Here is a 14,636-nt window from a genome sequence, read left to right as displayed (position 1 = left end):
CCTCAAAATGTGTTTGAGAAACAAAATTTGTCCAGCAAATATTTTAACACAGATAAGCTAATGGTCCCTTTGGTCTGGATCTTTACTATAATGGATATTAATGCTTTTTGATGTCTCATTTCCAACCCTGATGAAAAAAAGCCAGTGAATCAGCAGATTAGACTCAGAGAGAACTAGTGACTGGAGATAATCACTTTCAGAGCACACACAATAGGGGCTGCGGTTTCCTCCAGCAGTGGAAAAAGAGTGTGGTCCTCTTCCTGTTCAGTCTGCCTTTGTTCATGGGCTTCTTTCTCATTTTCCTTCCCTAATCTCAGAATAATACCATCTTGTCTGCTGCCCTAGAGGTTTGCTTAATATAGCCATAAAAAGCTGCCAGTGTATTTTAAAAGAGTCAGAATAATAAATGTATAAAGCCATGGTGGCGAGAAAGGTGTAAACAATCAGCACTGATATTTATTTAAACCTTTGTGTTTAGTTTAAATATGAAATTAAATAAAAACACTCTCTAATCAAGAACACATATTTAAATCCTGATCTGCGTGGCTACCAGTGTTGCCAGATAGCAGTCCTATTTCCTAGATTTTGAAATAGAGTTTATTTAACATTTTGTAAGACTGGGCTCTTTGATACCAACTCAGCATGGGGAAAATCTGTCTAAGGAGCAAATCTAGTCAGGATGGTTCATTGCTGTAACACATAACAGGAATTTAGCTCCCCAGACAGCAGGGACACATAGAAAGTGCTATTGTCCACAGAGTACACATCTCTAGTGCAGAGGACAAAAGAATGCAGCTAAATCTATATAAGCCTTAAACTAAAGAAAGAATCTTCCTTCTGTTAGAATGAAACATCTGCAGAGAAAAAGAACTCCATCATTTATTAGCAAAGGTCTAGCCCTTGAGTAGTCTCTTCCCTACATTTTTCTTTTTCAAAGTGGCTGGCTCTGCAAGCCTCCAAACATCTGGCTTATGTGCATCACTGGTACTTTTCCAGCCTTCAGGAGAGAAAGCAAGGCAAAAACAAACTCAGACTGCTGCAAAAACAGAAACGTAGGCAAAATGAGAGGTATGTTTCGTGTGCTTTTGCTTTTGTCCCCTTTTTTCTCTTTCATTACAGGGGTGGAAGAGAACTTTAGAAACCAGCCCTGTGTATGCCTGCCAGTTGCCAGTAGTGCTCAGATGAGTACATGAATACATTCTCAGTCAGCAATATTGTCTGGCAGATCCTTCTGCAATGCTCTATGCAATGAAATGATATCTTTCAATATTTTTAGAGGTTTGGAGGACACTAGAAGCAAAGGTTTCTTAAAAAGAAAAAAGTTGTGAAACACATTTTACCTTACAATTTGCCTCTCAATTTGCCTCTCAATTCAATACAGAACTGGTGAAAAAATTGCACCGTCTTCATTTTAAGATTCATTCAATTTAGTTTATGTTGTATCAATATGCTTTTTAGTCTTCTTAATGTTAGCTGTTGTGATTTCTGTGATACTAATTAGATGCCACAGGCTGTCTGCATTCAGTATACCACCAAAAGCTGCTTTTCATACCAAATTAGTATGATTCCCAATCAATCAATTATCACTGATTCAGTGAACAGATTAAGCAGAAATCTCATCTGAGGTATATTTAGGTAAAGGTTAATACAGAAAATAAGTAATAAAGCAGCTTCTTTAAAACTATTAGAAAAACAAAAATACCTCCTGCTCTTTCTGGAAATACATCATAAAATATTATGCTCTATTATATGTAGAGCATACAATTATACTATTTAATTGTACTATAATTATACTGTGGTGTAACTAACTGGAAGTTTATGCACAGGAATAAAAACACACCACAAGAGAAAAATTTGGCAAAATCACACCTGTGATAACTGCTGTTAATTATCCTAGATATAAGACACATTGCATGGCTAAAAGGATGACACATACTGATTCAGCTGAACACACCTTCCCCTGGCTTCCTATCTTATTTGTTCCCTTTCTCCATCACAGGTTGCTTGAGTGTCCCTCATGTATCTAGTACAGTCTTATATATTTTTTGGTAGAACCAAAGAGAATGTCAAAGGTATAAATCGTTTGAAACAAACTACACAGCTTAAATATACCAAAATGAGGAGAGATCACGTTGCAGAGAGAGGGAGTAAAGGGATGGATGAAGAAAGTAAGAGACACTGTACAAAACTGTCAAACTGAGATAGGCAATGGGTTCATGTAGACCTGTACACCACCTATGACCGACCATTCCTTCCTTTCAGTATAACCTCTGAGAGAGTTTTTCCCTGACATCTTAAACCTACTCAGAAGGACACATCAGAGGCAGAGCCATTCAACCATGAAGGCTCAACAAGTGGTAGTCATAAATATCTGTCTTTCTGTTGTATTTTTTCAGAGGTAACCCCAGAGGGCCCTTGTTTGGGTTCACACACCAGTCTAGGCAGGTGGAATCCAGAGGGAACACAGGCACAGTAAGTTTCTCTCCTTTCTCAAAGGACACCAGAGCCAATTAGAAAAGAGATATTTACATAACCCCCGGAAAAAATATTAGTCATCTATAGAGTATGCTAATTGATTTTATTTTTTACTGTGAGTCACCATTTTGCTCATAGAAATGTGAACAAACTTTTTAATTTTCATTTTGTGTGGGCTTATAGCACCAAAAATTACTTGAAGTTCATGTGAGGTTGTATTTGCATAATTATAGAGAAGTGAAATTATAACCACTGGGGTTTGTGTCAAACTTGTACTATTCTATTAATTGACCTTTTTCCAATAGTTGCATATATAATAGTGAATGCTGACTCATGGCACTAAATTGTGCAAAAAATGGATGAATTTCCAATGTTCCTAATTTGTGTTTTGAATTTGCAAGAACAAGATAGTTATACATTGGCCCAAATCTCATGAGAAATATTTTTTTCATCCCTGTATGGTATTTCCTATGCTTTCATGGTATTAGAATCACTACAGACAAGTTTTTAAATATGCTAAGAGAAAACTCTCTAGAGCCCATGCTCAGTAAAAATAAGCTGACGCCATTTTCCAACAGCAATTCAATGTATTTCACTAAGTTCAACAATATGGGCATTAATTAGCCAGTCACCTCTTAATCAAAATATGAACAAATCACACATGGTGCAATTATCTAAGTGGTATAATAGGTTATAGTACAAATATTTATTAAATAATATATAAATATTAACAATAAAAAATTAATAATTATTTAAAATTAGTTAAAATCTTTCTCATTTCTTTGTGGTTTCTAGCAGACAGTAACGGATAAATCAATAGGTTGCTTTGAAAAAAAATTACTGTAACAGAAACTGCCCCAAATGGATAATGCTTTGACAGCTTCAGTTAAGTAAATACTCATCTAAGTCAGGATATACCTGACATGACCTCCTCTTTCATGAACAGGTGTCTAGGATGTAGAGAAGAAAAAAGAAAAATTTATTAAAAATAATTAAAAAAAAAAAAAAATGGTAGAAAAAAATGAAAGAAAACACCAGGTGTGAAACTCCAGTACAAAACAATTGTTGCAAAAGTTTGGAACAGTCATTGTCTTTCAAAAACCTGACAAGATAGGAAACACGGGAATTACCATCATGGGGTTGAGGTAGCTGCCAGACCGCCAAGTTCATTTCTTGCTTCCCCAGCAGCCAGTGGAGGCTGCAGTTCAGTACCTGGGTCCATGCAAACGGACAGCAGCATTCCCACTGTCCTGGTGACTCCTCTGGGACCCACACAAGTGTGAGCATCCACCTGTGCAGGCACGGCTGCAAGATCAGAGGTCAGCTGAGGCTCTCCTGTCAGAGAGCAGCATGTCACTCCTTTGCAGTGTCAAAGGAGGAGGACAAAGCAAGTAAAAATAACCAAACGGGTCTTAGATTGTTCCCTGAAGTGTTATGGCACTAAGAGTCCATTCAAACTAAGTATTTCTACTTTATTTACTTTGGAAGCCCTTCTCCATACGTACCATGTCATCTATCTTAAAAGTCACTGGATATTAAGCCTTTTGCTTAGAAAAGCAAAAAAGCAGTATTTTACAGACAAAAACACATATCCTAACACAGTTTTGAGTTCCTTTGTTTGTTCTAATTGAAAAAAAAAAAAAGGAAAAAACCATCACTTTTCTCACTTTTCTTCAAAATCACAATTCATAAACATAATAGCCTAGAAAGTAAAATACAAAATAAATCTCTTCCTTATGGTCTTTCAAGTCAGGTATAAAGGCACATACCTCTTTTTCCTTTCAGCTGTAAAGGATTTTCAGAACAATGAGTTATTACTAGAGAAGTTGAAAGTCAAAATTGATGTCATTTGTCTTGGTAGCAAAAAACCTACAATTTTTTTTCTTACAAGAAAGATATCCTTAGTAAAAAGTTACAGTGTGCAGTTGATTCTATTATTATGTTAAATTTTATAATACACATAATCAGCTACAGCACAATTGATATTTTCCTCAACCTAATAATAGATTTCACCTGCACTGCACACCTGCAGCAAAATTGTGCTGGCCAAAACCTTGTAGACTACTGAATTGTGTCTACTGTAGACCATAGGGATCATTTGCTTGAGTTCTTTCAAGAGCAACTTAACTCTGTTATTCATTAAATATTTTTTATGTGGAAAACACTGGGTTTTAGAAACTGTGTATATTATGTTTTGAGAGGTCTTTCATATGTCTACTTGGAGGAGGAATTCTGTGTGGTTCTTTCATATTTCCTAAGTGCACTAATAGATGAGTCTCATTGAAAACCCTTTCATCTTCCTTACACATAAAAATTAGTTTCATTGAGGTATATCTCTCCTAGATTTCTGAAATTTTGCATCCAGCTGATCAGGAAAAATTTGCCCCCAGCTGATTTTATGAAAAAATTTTCTGTGTTTTCATATTTGAGTTTTAAGTTGGTTGTCTTCCAACAAAGCAAATAAAATAAAAACTTCTGCTGGAAGTGAACAAAAAAAATTCCTTTTTTTTCATGCAGAAAAAATGCATAGTCTGGATAAGTTTTGGTCTTATACTGCAAATCCATATAACATGTATAGTCTACTAAAATGGCATTTTAAATATCCAGAGAAATTAGGTGAATTCACAGACATTCTGTGAGTAGTAACAAGCTTCAGGGATGTTATGAATGGTTCTTTAAAGGTGCATTAATGCTTATCTCAGTATGGTAATTCCTGTTAATAGAAAACTTACAGTCTTTATTATATCATCACAGATCCCATACATTTTTATACTGAAATTTCAACATTTTTTTTTCAGAGATTGAGTGGGGTTTGAACCTAAGTCTGAAAACATTCAATGTGCACTTAAGATCTCCATAGTATAAAATTGAATAATCCATCCTTGTTTACTTCTTTGCACTCAATATTCATCTTGCTTCCCCAGCACTTTGCACTCAATATTCATCTTTTGGTAGTTTCAGGCTTCAAGGCATGAATGGGTAACTATTTTTATTACTGGGAGGCTGAATGCATCTTTCAGACACATTTGGCATGCAACACATTAATACCTACCTTCCAATTAACCAGTCATAGTTCTAGAGGACCTTGTGGTTAAGGGCTATGTTTGAAGTGAAGGATGTAATACAGTGTATTTATCATTGTGTATTTATCACTCCACCTGTGAGAAAACCCAAAATGTTTCTGCAAAAAAATTTATTTTCCAAGCTGCTGTTGCAAATATCAGAGCTCTTCAATTTTCTTTTTTTTTTCCCTTTAGTTTGGGGCTTAGTGAAGAAAATTCTGATCCAGTGTGTTCATGCCTAAGCATTGGAAACTAGAGCCTGGGCAGAGGCTGTGCAATTGAATGTGCTAACCTTCCTGTTAAAGGTGCAGCCCACTCTTCCTACATTACTCATGCAATGCCTTTCAGTCCCACCTTCCTGCTGTCCAAAACTGCATGAGCAAACAGAGGTACAAACTAGCTCTCTCGGGTCTTCAGTCTCGCAAGCAGTGGAATTTATTTCTGAACTTGACTGTATATCCAACTCCATACCTAAACCATTACGACAGTTATAGAAGTGAAAAAAATATGTAAAAACATTGTCAAAAATAAATTTCTCTGCAGTATTTTTTTTGTATTGATATTTGAGGCTCATCTCAATGAGTAGGTAGGCAGGATTGAAGATACTGTATTTTATTTCCTCTGGCTCCTGGCCTATGAAATTCAAGTGGAGAAGACCACATTGCAAAAGCAAAGGCAGATGCTTCCTAGCTCAGACCATAGCAAAATCCTCTCATTTTATGGAACAGATCAAGAAGCTTACAGCTGTTAAAAGAATTTTCCATCATGATTTCAGTTAGTTTCCCCTTTTAAAGAGTCTTATATTCCACAAGCATTTTTAAGAGACGTGAATTTAAAAAACATAAAAGACTGAAAGTCAAGATCCCCTGAGAATATTTCAACTGTCATAGACAGATTTACAGATTTACTCTTACAGCTTCTTCCAATTTTTCTTCCAGAGTCGATTAATGTCCTGGTTTCAATTTAGAAAGAGTTAATTTCTTCTGAGGGGCCAGTACATTGTTGTGTTTTGGATTCAGAAGGGGAATAATGTAGATAACAGCAGTGTTTGATTTGTAACATTTAGCCTGAATGAAAGACTCTATCTTTATTATTATTATTATTTATTTTTATTTTTATTTTTTATTTTTTATTTTTATTTTATTTTTTTATTTTTATTTTTAATTGTGTGTCTGTGTGTTTCATGCTCTGTCAGTTAGGAGGTACACAAAAGAAAAACTGTGAAGAAGCATAAGGACTGCTGGCCCAAATGTCATGTCCAGTATATGAAATAGAGGTGCTGCCTGGAAAGGAGGCAGATCTGGGTGCAATGACTGGGGTCATGCATTGGTCAGTGAGTGGTGAGCAATCGTATTGTACATCACTTTTTTTGGGGTTTGTTCTTTCCCTTTTTGTTATCATTTATATTTACTATTATTATTATATTCTATTTTGTTTTCAATTATCAAACTCTTCTTATCCTAACCCACAAGTTTTACTTTTGATTTTTCTTCCTATTCTTTTAGGGTGGAGAGGAGAAGTGGGACTGAGTAAGCAACTGTGTGATACCTATTTGCCAGCTGGTCTTAAACCACAACAACTATCTCATGAAGGTAAATTAATATTTAGCCACCTCTCTAGGATGTTGTGGGAGTTCAATAATTAAATATCAGTGAGGTACTTTGAGATCATCAGATAAAATATGATGTTTAAGTACCACGTTATTCCCTGTTATGATTCATCCCATGCCTTTATTACTGCATGCTATAGACTTTCTAAAATTAACATCTGAATGTTCTTCGGGAGTTATTGAAGCAGTGACTCATGTTCCATCCTTGTGTCTTGCAAGTTGTCTTGATCTCATGTCAACTGAACAGCAGACAAAAATAATTTTCTAAATGGTCCTCTCTCATCTTATTTTTAACTCTCTGAAAACAGAAATTCCTTCACACCCAGGCACTAAGATCTTTCAATTTCTGAACATAAACAGCAGTATGCAAAAAACAAATTTACAAGAAGACAAAGATGTGGATGTTCATAGGCCCATACACATTGCTACATATATACATTATGAACTTTATAAAAATTATCCAAAAAAAGTGACAGAAGTTTATCAAATCACAACATCACAGCTGGTTCAGATGGAAAACAATAAACACATGGACAGCCATGTTCATTCCATGTTTTCTATTATACCTCCTTCTGCAAGGATTTGTCTATTTACTCGCTGCAATTATTTGACATGAGAGCTACCTGGAAATGTACCACCACAAAAGACACAAGATGTGCTGTCAAGAACACTTAGTTCCTTTTGTACAAATTATCCTTATGGCCATAAGTAAAGCAATTTCCCCATTTTCATCCTGGAAGTCTACTAATACTAGGTAAAAAAAATATTTTATTTCTGAAGCTCAGGAGATACTCTACTGGTTGTCATCTCTTATAGATTCATTCCTTGTTAGAGGGGAGAGAAAAATTGCAAAATCCCAACAAATTCCCCATTATAGTGGGATGTATTCAAACGATTGCAATGCGGGAAAAAATCCAATTTCCATAGGAACAATAACAAAAGAGCATAGATTACTTTTCTTGTCTGGTATCTCCTTTGAATTATGTCATAATTGCCTTTTTTGGTAACGTTCAAGGGTACACTCCACAGCTGTACAGATGAGAAAATTTTTTCATTAAGCAATTTCTTTGATTATATAGCTCTAATGAACAAAATTATATTTTGTGAAATAAATACATTTACAAGCTTGATAGAGAAAAAAATTTAAAACCAATGTGTTTTAGTTTAAATCCCCAAAGGGAAGATAGACTTCTGCTGGAAGTTGGTAAGTAGTAAAAGTGCCTGTAAAAGTAATAGGAAGGAGACTTGTACCCTTATGACAGCATTGTAAAAGCCTTGAAACAGTAAAACATAAACATACCAAACTATGACCTACATTGCAATGCACTTAGAGAGTCATTTTATCAGGAAAATTAGGAGGAAAGTATCAAAGTAATTGAACATGTCTCCAAATTCACTCCTGTTGTGAAGCACCATCCTTTAATACCATGTACATGAAGATTTCCAGTTGTCCCAAGACACAGAAAATGAACAATTTATTAACAACATGTCTGTTCTTCCTTTTCCTACATCTAAAAGCAGAAAGTCTATAGTAAGCAATCAAACTCTTACCAATACTCCTGACAGAGGTCATTGACAAGAATTGCTGCAAAAAACATTTAATGTTCGCAAAAGTCATAAAACTCCCACTGTGCTTGAAGCTGACCATGTTTCATATGAATAACCCTTGGTGACATATTGAGTTTATAGCCTGTAGATTTGTCTGAAAGCAGTTCCCAAATCAGAAAAAAACCTGGCAGTTTACTAGAAATTTGATTTTCTTAATACTGGTTGCAGCAGCAATCATATGAAGAACAAGAATGCAGCAGAAATCTTCAGGTTTGAAAACATATAGGAACTTGTTCATAATACCCCTATTCTTGAAATAATAATTTGTGTTATTTCTTGTGATCATGGCTAGTTGGATATTTAAGCAGATATGTCTACATACAGCCATAAGATTTGTAATGGCCAAGGAAAATGCATAGTTTGGCTGCTATGAATAGATATTTAGCTCTTTACTGGTGGATATTACATTCCCTATGAATCTCAGTTCTATATTTTAAATCTCCAAATCCAAAGTGTCGACTTAAAAATATGACTCTCTCCACTTAATATTCAGAAATTGCTTTTCCTTTGTCTCATTTGCAGTAGAAGAATTGTGGCTTAGATGGATCTTGGATTCTAACATTTTCTACGTATTTTAAGGGATTTTGTTAAAGCTGCTGCAAGTGATAAAATGTCTAGTCTACCATTTTTTATTGAACATTTTATGAACACCCACATTACTCAGGAAAGCTAATTTATGTTCTTGGCAGAACTAGACATGTTTTGGAGCACATTTTTGCACATCCCACTTTAACTGAGTTTATGAACAGATATTTACATTAAAATGCTTCCTGTTGCACAAAGGCACATGATGTGCCATGGCGCATTATGGAGGTTGGAGGACACCACCCAAAAAATGCAAGATACAGGTGTTTCTTCCATTACTCAGAAAATACCAGCAAATAAGATCGCCATAAAGATATTTGTATTCATTAGACATCCAAAAAACATCAGTTCTTGTTTCCAAATCTAAATACATAAAGCAATTCTGGCCAAAATCAAGCTTTTGTGCCTTTCTTGCATAAATCTGAGGACTAACTTTTCAGTAAACTAATATTTTTGAACAGTAAAAGAATACAAAGAGACCTATAGTGACATATCCAAGAAAAAGTTGAAAGCACCATAAATTAAATCAAAATAAACATAGTATGAATTTATAATAAAATCAATAATTTTTAGTAATTAAAAACTTTGCAGTAATTTACCACAAGATTAACAGCTAATATGACATTGCTACAAAATTAGGCTAGATCTTCCTAAAATTGCCTGGTTTATCCATTATTTTGAATGATAATCCTTCCAAATCTGCCACATCAGGGATTTCAGTTTTCAAGTAATGAATTAAAAAATAAAAAATTGTTTTAACTTTAAGATAATTAATTTCTTTGCTGTGGGAGAAGTATGGAATGTTCATCTGTTTAATGGTTTAAAATCCTGGGAAAATATCTAAGCTACAGAAGTAAATAACAACAGGAGAGGGAAAGTTTTCCTAGTGTCCACATAATCTCAATGGATTTAAACTTCAAGCTGCAGATTATTTAAAATGAATAAATGAAGAATATATCCAAATCACAGATATTTTTGAACATTAAGTTTAGATTGTAAATAAATTTGACATTTGAAAAATTTTATCTGCATAAACTTTTACACAGTCAGTAGCAACAGTATTCACATTAGAACCTCTATTCCATTTCCCTTGCCCCAAAATGTCTGAAAGAGTGTTTCAGAAATTACACTTCATGAAATTATATTTTAGTGTCCAGGATTTATTGTCTAATATTTTTTTTATAAAAAAACTAAAAGAAGAGTACAAACTTAATAGATGACTTGGGCTTTTTGTATCCAAGAACTACAGCTGAGTTCATATAGACTTTGGGAAGAAAAACTGCAGACATGGGGTATAACTTGTGCTTTACATCTCAAGAAAGTGTTCCCTGACTCATTGTGGGAAATACTCTGGAAACAGCACACTGATCAAGAGATAGATGTAAACATTAGGAATCTTATAAAAGAATGAAAAAGTAATAAGGAAAATGAATGCATGTGCCCATATCTTGAATTGTGTGAACAACACCAATTGCTCCAACTTAGAAAATAAATAATACATAGTGAAAAACTACGTATGAGGTGACAAAGATGATTAGCACTATGAAGCATCTTAAAGCAAAGGAATAAATAAGTAAATAAGGATTTTTCAGCTCAGAACACAGAGTAACGGTACAACGGAAATATTCACATTCAAACTGGTACAGAGGAATCAAACATGGAAATTTCTAAACTGTCACAAAACAACTTTTTTAATCTAGTGTTTCTGCTTGATGACCTTATTGGTCACCTAAACTTGAGGAATGCATATCACTTGATTTTTTTCTGGTAGGCTTTTCCTTTTCTGCTAAGAGCTGTGCCAGACACTGCATCTTTAGAGCTTTGGCTGGAGGCAGAACAGTCATTCTTTCAGCTTTGGAGCCAATACCACACCTGAGTCTTGCACTATGTAAGTAGCAAGATGCCTCTTCAGTACAGTAAAACTCACTGTTTGGGCCTAGTCATAAAGATATGCATATTTAACAAGAAAGATCTTGTGCAAAACTGTTTGCTCTCAAATCAGGAGTATTAGTCTATTGCCATGTTTTTTCAAATTTAGTATTAACTACGTTAAAGAAATACAACTTTAACTAGTTTTGTTGGTATATTATCAAAAGTCTTAATACATTCTCCTAGAGAATACATTCTCCTAGAGGCTTTTCTATAATTTCACTTTAGGTAAAATATGTTTATGTATATTATCTTTGTATATTTCAATATAATCCCTCTGCATAATTCAGGTTCATCACCCCTCCAAGACACGAGCACTCAATATTTAAATATTGATATTTTTTCACTTACAGGGTTTTTTCATCCCTCTCTGTCAGCTCTCTGTAAACAGCAGAAGTCATTCTTATGCTTTTTCTATGCCTGTTTCTATGGGCAAGAGTGGCAGCACAAGACCTTCTCAGACAAAAAAAAGGACTGTTTGGTGTTTAGAACAGTTCCATTTTAGGCCAGAGATGGGAGAAAAGTTGCAGAGTCCAGCTTAGACTTTCACACAGATTGATCTGAATGCCGAATTCCTGACAAAACAAACAGCTCAAATAGTACAGGCAGAAGTCAAAGACAGTAATCTGTCATAGATGGTAGGAAAAATTGTGGTTAGACATTGATGCTCCCCAAAATAAAGTCTGTAAAGTCTTCCACGCCTGAGTGTTCCAGAGAGGTCATACACTAATGCTTGTTTATTAGTGCCCTTTTCCAACATCTGCTTTTCCTCTTTTCACACTTTCATTGGGCAGCAGACACAGGAACAAGAATAGCCTCATCTTGCAATGCTATTGTACCAATGTTTCAGCACCACGACATCCCATGCATTATGAGTCATATGCAGATGAATGCAAACATTAATTCTCCAAGAAAGTTTGAGTTGTCCAGATATAATAATTTACCTTCACTAATGATTTTATTATTTCTAATTACTTTTTAATTCTTTTAAACTTTAAATTTTTTTTATATCACACGTGTGTTCAGCTCCCCTGTATGAGCTGTAATTGACAACACTCTTTTCCAGAGTAGTAATGAGGATTTTAAAATTAGGCTTTAACTAATGCACAGCCAATAATTCCCCACCAGACTCACAATATTTTTCCACTTCTCATTAATTTTTTATTTAGTCAGACTGAAAAGCACATTCTAATGTTTGTGTTCAGGCAGACCTAAAGCACTTGTCAGATTAAGATTTCATCATATTTTGCCAAGGCATTACAGAAATGTTGGTGACATAAAGACTTGGGTTTTTTTTTTTTTATTCCACTTGCAATAAGTCACTTTTCTCACTAATATAAGAACTTGTATACATTTCAGGAAATTTTCCAGCATCCCATGTAAATCCAAGCAATGAGTTATTTCTGATATTAGGATTTTTATAAAAACATTATCAAAATACCTAACTTCATCTAAACATGTTGCATCAGCCTATAAAATTAAAAGATAAGGTGAAGGGCTTTTAGCAAAGCAAAAAAAAGAACCCCGTCATAAAGTTTCTTGTTAAATGGTTGTGGAAGTTTTCCTATAAATTCTTCCTCATTGAATATGAATTATAGCTCTTTAAATTGAGATGCCTTGAAAATCAGACAGGCTTAGCTTTACTCCACTGCTACATATCCACAGGATATATAAATCTGTTATAAAGTTAGTTTGAAAAGTTAATTTGGCAAAGGACATCTGTGATGATTTGATGTAATTAAAAGCATGTTGCACTGAATCCAGGAAATGTTCATTCCCAGAATACCTGGGAAATATATTTTTTCTACTTTGAATATTCTGGGTGTAAGAAGCTTACCATTTCCAGGGCAGATTATTATATTATAGGAACATACTAGGAAATGCAGGGTTGCTGGTAATCTGCAATAATATCCTGATATAATTCAAAAAACTACAAGGCAGTCAGCACCTTACACAGGATATTTTTTTCCTAAGACCTGACACAAAATTGGGACCCTAGACACCAATATGATTTATAACTCGCAGGGAAGAAAACATCATACACCAAACTGCAGGTGAATATTTTTTTCAGTGGTAACTGTCACAACAAATACATGTGATGTATTAAACCAGGTTTTTAGACACTGGACACCTACATTACTATCAGTTTTCACGGCAAATACAAGTGCCTCGTTAATGTTGCATTTCAGCATAATTCATAGTACAGTACTAGGTCATGTTTTTCCTGAGCTGTGTTGCATATAAAGAGGAATCATTAAAGAACACTTTTAGATTGTTTTACACTTTCCAACAGTCAGAAGATAAATCCTTTAGACAAGCCTATCATTTCCCAATTTTTCCTGGGTCAAAGTAAAAATGATTCATACGCCAATCATTTCATCTTGGGACCTATAACACAATAACATAGTATCAAACATGACATCAGAGTTGATGGAAGAGAAAATATCATACTATACTGACATTATTATTTTAAACATTCTTTGCTCTCAGCAAAGTGACATAAAGTGATTTATTTTCCATTTGCCTGTAAATGGGAAATTGACTTTTGAGGCACAGTGTACTAAGAAGTAATATCTCTTTCTAGGTGCATGTCAACTTAAATGTCCAAAAATAGCATTCTTTTCTTTGTTTTTTTTATGCTGAGTTTCCTGATTTTTAGCAACTAATAGAATATTCTGGTAATTTGCATACTTTAGTTTAATAACGAAACATTTTTTTGTACACCTAAACATTTTTCTTTCTATTTTGACTAGGTAGACATTAACACAAATTTCTTTCCACATTTTCAGGAGACTCTGCATAGAAAATGAAAACGTATCCTACAGTGTTCAAGTTTGTATAATACAATAGCAGAAAGGCCTTGCTGGGAAGTTATGCAAAAAAAGCACAGTAATAAACTCCAACACAGCTGATTTATCAGGCATTATTAAAACATCTTTATATACACAGTTTTGAGAAACAGTAAGGAAAGGAAGGAATGAAACCTCCTAATTTTAAGAATTCCCCAGGAGGACATATTCAAATATAATATATATGACAAAAGTAATGTAAGAGAAATTACCAAGAACATTACTGAGAATGTTTCATCTGACTGCTGTGGTCCCAGAATTTCCTGTCAAAAATAGAGTCAGTATTACCTGAGTGACATATTAGTGACCAGATATTTAGTACTGGATAACTGGAGTTTCTTGGGATCAAAATATATATTTAAAACTGGGCTGTACAGAGCGGAGGATCAAAAGTTTGTTCTGTAGTTCCTGTATAGCTCTGAAATCCTTCTCACCTTAGCTTGCCTTTCTGATGATTTCCAGCTCATTGCTAAATTCTTTTCTCTTCAGACTTTTGAAAAATGAGAGTTTGAGAGTAAT

General features: G+C 34.5%; 1 long non-coding RNA gene across 1 annotated transcript; it reads left to right on the top strand.

Moving 5' to 3' along the window:
• Positions 1 to 1,046: 1,046 nt before the first annotated feature.
• LOC134432503 (uncharacterized) lies at positions 1,047 to 7,101 on the top strand. Its single transcript, XR_010031360.1, has 3 exons — positions 1,047 to 1,068; positions 2,397 to 2,472; positions 7,043 to 7,101. It is a non-coding gene; the product is annotated as an uncharacterized LOC134432503 (long non-coding RNA).
• Positions 7,102 to 14,636: the final 7,535 nt, after the last annotated feature.

Source organism: Melospiza melodia, chromosome Z, assembly GCF_035770615.1.
Source record: "Melospiza melodia melodia isolate bMelMel2 chromosome Z, bMelMel2.pri, whole genome shotgun sequence".
In the NCBI taxonomy this organism is placed as follows: Eukaryota; Metazoa; Chordata; class Aves; order Passeriformes; family Passerellidae; genus Melospiza; species Melospiza melodia.
Note: the sequence above shows the minus strand (reverse complement) of the source record. Positions and strands in the feature narration are given on the sequence as shown.